The sequence below is a fragment of the Solanum lycopersicum genome, chromosome 1 (assembly GCF_036512215.1).
Source record: "Solanum lycopersicum chromosome 1, SLM_r2.1".
Taxonomy (NCBI): Eukaryota; Viridiplantae; Streptophyta; class Magnoliopsida; order Solanales; family Solanaceae; genus Solanum; species Solanum lycopersicum.
The window spans coordinates 52,897,210-52,902,700 of NC_090800.1; positions in this window are offsets into that span (position 1 = coordinate 52,897,210).

Here is a 5,491-nt window from a genome sequence, read left to right on the forward strand (position 1 = left end):
GAGCAGCCTCCGAACTTTGGCCCTCATCAAATTAAGCAAGGTGGGCAGGTATATCCAGAATAATGGCACCCTCTGAACCATAACCGGAGGCGGTGGCCTCATTTGACCCTGTAGAGTGGGCTGACTCAGTATCTGAAGTCTCCTCAAAGCCAGATGCTTCTTTAGAACCTGAGGAAGACCTAAAGGGTGTGCCGGTCAGTGTGCGCTCCTCATCAGACTGGGAGGAAGTTACTACATCGGATGCCACCTTTTTGGGCATGCCCCGAGTGGTCCTAGCAGCACGTATTGTTGTTTGGGTGCTTGGTGGCACATATTTGGGATCACACTCATCTTTCGACGAGCCAATCACCATCCGACGTGAAGGTTCCATTTACTTGGACCGTCCTCTAGAATAGACAACATCCTGCTTGGGGGACATTGGTACCTGCAAGGATAAGTTATTATATTCACTGTAGTGATCCTATACATACAATAGAAACAAACACCAAATTTGCAACTAAAGGGACACGGAAGTGCAGAACTACGGAATAGGATGACGTGCACTATCGATGATCCGTCGATGAAACGATGGTCCATTGATAGGATCCGCTGATGGACACTTAGAAAACTTCTAAAGTTACAGCCTATAGTGCTTGTAGTTAGAAACGACGGATTTGCAAAATGGTCCATCAATGAATTGAGGGACACTAGTCCACTTCCGTTGTTTGACACTTTTTAAAATTTAGAATGCAGAAAAAAACAAGGTTTAAGTTAGGAACGACGACGTGCAAAACGGCCCGTCGATCAATCGATGCACCGTAGTCCACTTCTGTCGTCCCAAATTAAAACTAATATAGGGTGCAACTATCGACTGACCGCATCGACGGTCTGTCAATTGACCGACGATCCATACAGGGGGTCTCGTATTGTTAGTCAGAGAAAGATTTTGTTAAGCTAGTTTTTGCAACACTTTAAGGACAATTTTAAGCATATCACGACACATCATGTTCATATAGCAATCAACACACCATTTCGTCATTCTTAGTGCTTCGATTATTCCAATTTCAATCCTAGATTCTAAGATACCATCAATCCTTAAATTGGAAATTCACAAAACACATAATAGAGTTCATTTAGGAACTAGCACCCCCAACGCATTCACTTTTCATAATTCTAAGGGACAAGTGACCCTATTTTTAACAACTTAATCATGCAAGTTTGTCCCGATGTCAAGACCCACATACAATTTCATCATTTTCTCATGCAAATGAACGAGAATTCATTGAGAGCAAGAGAATGGCATACCTGTACACTATTGTGGAGTGAATGTTAGGATGAACATTGCAATAACAATACCAAGCCCACCTTTGAACACCGACTGAAAAATGAAAGAAAAGGATGGGAATTTTGGAGAGAAGTGTTTGTGAAACTGCGAGATATTTTGGAGACAATTGGAAATCAAAAGAGAATTATGGTGGATTTAATATGGGAGTGAGTAAGGGAGTAAGAGAATAAGGAGATGGAAACAGTTTGAGAGAATTTGAAAAGGAGGGGGTAACTAAAAGGGTGTTATTTTAATATATAGTACGTCGGGTCATAGGTTCTGGGGAACTAACGATTCCCCATCGATGGACAGTAAGTCAATCGACGGTCTGTCGACTACTCCGTTGACTGTGACCTAACTTAGATAAAATTAAAAATCATACCTAGGATCTACGGATGCCATCAACAGTTTGTCGATGAGACGACGGCCCGTCAATGGGTCCGTAGATCAGTGCACCAGACCAATTTCTGCAAATTTCCTTAGGTTTGGTCCCTGCACATTGAGCACCCAATAAGCAATTACTTTTGTATTTTCTGGACACTTTTGGGACACGGACCCTAGACTACTCTCTAGCCAACAATCAAAAACAAATAAAAGAATATTAACACATGACATTAAATGAAAACCAAAATAATGCAATTATTCCTATAAAGACAAGAAAAAAAACTAATATTGGCTAGAGGATACATATTGGATCGCCTCCCAAAAAGTGCTTGACTTAACATCACGGCACGACGCTAGACTTTTGATTACTCAGACTTCATCAAGATGGTATTCCTCAACCACTTCATTCGCATTTTTCGTATGCCCGAGTTAGATTTTGATTCTTTGCCCATTTACCTTGAACCTTGCACACTATTTGTTCTCCAACTCAACTGCACCATGAGAGAACATTTGAGTGATCAATAATGGACCAGTCCATTTGGACTTGAGTTTGCCCGGAAACAAGCCCAACCTAGAGTTGAACAAAAGAACCAAATCCCCAATCGAAAAATTCACGCCTTTCAATCTTTTGGTCATTTCGTTCAAGCTAAACTGATCAAGCTATTTAACCCATTTAATCTCTGTTCTGCTGCTTCATTCTAATCCATCTTCAATTTCTTCATTGCCCACATGCCTTATGATTTAACTCAACCGACAAGTGACAAGCCTTCCTATATACAATTTTGTATGAACACATACCTATGGGAGTCTTGTATGCTGTCCGGTAGGCCCAAAAAGCATCATCAAGCCTCCATGACCAATCAGTTCTACTAGCATTCACTGTTTTCGCCAGAATTTTCTTAATTTCTCTGTTTCACACCTCAACTTGCCCACTAGTCTGAGGATTGTAAGGAGTGGCTACATTGTGGTGAAACCCATATTTCTCCAAAATCCCTTTGAACAACTTGTTGCAAAAGTGGGATTCCTCATCACTAATAATGTACTTGATCCCATGAGAACTCACAAAAGGTATCATAAAGCCAATGCCCCACACATCAAACAACTCAATTACAAGAATGAGATTTAAAGGGAGCTCTTGCCTTGTAGAAATGCCTCCATCTCTTTGGCACCTATCACATCCCTTGGCAAACTCATAAGCATCTTGGTGGATGGTTGTCCAATAGTAGCCACATTGCAAGATTTTATGGGCAGTCTAGATACCACTATGATGCCCACCCACAGGCGGGGAGTGGCATGACTCCAAAACACTTAACATCTCAATTTTCGGCACATAAAGGCGAATAAGACCATCAGCACAACTCCTAAATAAATATGGATCATCCAAAAAGTAATTTTTCACATCACGCATGAACTTTTTTCATTGACAAAAGGACAAGTCTGATGGTACTATATCCTAGACAAGTAACTCACAAAATTCGTCAGTCAGTCGAGGGACCGTTGATCCTTCTGAGCCCCACATTTTATTAGAATTCCCCGAGTTGCTTCCAGATGCTTGGACCTCCAGTTGACGACCATCACTTATAAACCGTCGATGGCTTCGTGGGTCACCTCTTTTGCACAATCTTTGGCATATCTGTTTTGGATGACTTTTCTGTAAAACACAGATTAAACCATTAAAATTACTACAACAAGGCCTTAGACACACTCTAAACTTAAGTAAAAACGTTGAAGATATCGTAAAACCACGGTACATCACTAAGGTATGAGTTTTATTGGTGTTGTGTGAATTGCATAATGCGCTGGTTTTATTTTTATTTCGGGAGCTACGGACTTAAATTTGGTAAACAGGGTCAAAAATTGGCATGTTAGGAGTTTCGCGAATTGGGTCGAGCTCAGCAAACGGTTCAGGGGTTTTCCAATGTCCCGCTAGATTTTCTTTTATTTCATGATGTGGTTAAGTTTGAATTTGTAACTTTAGGAAGAGAAGCTTGAACTCGCCGAAGGGTCCCTTTGATCGTCCATTCTAAGAAACTAACCTTACAACACACTATAAATTTCTGTAGCCTAGTCTGAGCTCGCTAAGTGATGTTGTAGATTCACCGAATGGCCCTGCTTATCGCCAAACTGCCTTATTTGTGAGATTTTTTTAAGTCAATCCTTTTTGGTAGACTGATCTGGCTCGCCAATGTGACTTGGCGACTTGCCGATCGGTTTGGAGAGTTTGTCTGCAACTCAATTCTGCACATCTTTCTTAAAACTTTATTACTCTTTCTAATGTACTTTAAGGACATGGATACACCTAAAGTTGCAGGTCGAGACATGTCGCCCCACAAGCAAGCAAAAGGGATCACCATAAATGAGGATGAAACAATATCTACCACCAAGGCAACCAAACTTCCTACCAAACCTGGTAAAGGCAAAGAAAAGTGCAAGGAGCCAAAAGTTGAGTTACCGAAAGTCACCTCCGATAGTAAGGGAGTCTACGCAACTCAACCTTACTATTTTTGAAAGAGAGGGCCAGGATTCTCAAGAAACCATACCATCTATGAGCCTAAGGATGGAAAATTTTTACTTGCCTAGAGATCATCTGTTGCGCTTAAAGGATTCATAATCTATCTAGGACCCGGGTGCACCAGACTCTTTCTTTTTCCCCATTTTCAGTTCAAACTATAGTCCCAGCACCACCTGTACAACCTCCTCTCTGGTCTCTTAATAGACTAATGTCCAAGGGAGTGAGGACTATCATTCAGGAGAAGAGTTTGTCTACAAAAGGTTTTGTGGACAAGTATTTGATAGATGTATCATTCTCAAGAGACACAAGTTCTAACTCTTTACTAAACCCCGAGGTACTTACATTTATAATTGATTCAGAAAATTCTACTTTGCCTATGAATCTCAAGTACCATAAGGAAATAGGCAAGCGTCTACATTTAAACTATTAGATTATATGGTTGTTCGGGGCTGTAATGTACTTCTAACATTTTTTATGACTACTAAAGCATGATCTAGAAAATAGCTTTGGCAGATAAGGAAAGTGTTGGACCCTCTATTATCTGATATCACTCCTAGGTGGCTTAAGGACAAAGTGATAGTCGAGAAGAAAGACCTCAATATGGTAGATAGGTATTGGTTGAGCTTTATCAATAGCACAATTATTACATATCAGAATGAGTCTATCCTTTTTCCACTCAAAAAGGCATGTGTGAGCTCTATCATTGTTGAGAAGAGACTCAATTTAGGTATGATAATTAAGCAGTAGATGGCTATGAGAGCCACATAGCACCATACATCACTCCCTTTTACCGGTGATGATCACCGAATCGTGCAGACGAATATAGGTGCCTCATGATGAGAAGAAGGACGTAAAAGTTATTCCCACCTCCGCTATCGACATCCAACAAATTAATTCCGAGTATTTTAAGGATGAGCTAAGAAGAAGAATGCAGCCCTAGTGGCTACATCCCCGACTGTTGATATTGAGACACTACCTGCAGAGGCAGTATTGCCTACTCCAGCCATTTGGACTTTATGTACTCCTATCCCTGCCCCTTCTATGACTCCAAGTTCCTCTATTGCTTCCCTTCCTCCTAGGTCTACTGGTGGTACTGTTTCCCAACCTCAGTTCACCCAGGACACACTAGTAGGGATAAAGAACCTAGCCCATTCTACTGATATGCGTGCCTCCAGGCTAGAGCCCACGATTCCTTTGATGATTGAGAGTGTTTTCTCTGCTAACTTGACACCCATTAGAGCTGATATTGATTCCCTCACAGAAAGCTCCATGGTATGTGAAAAAGATCCGGG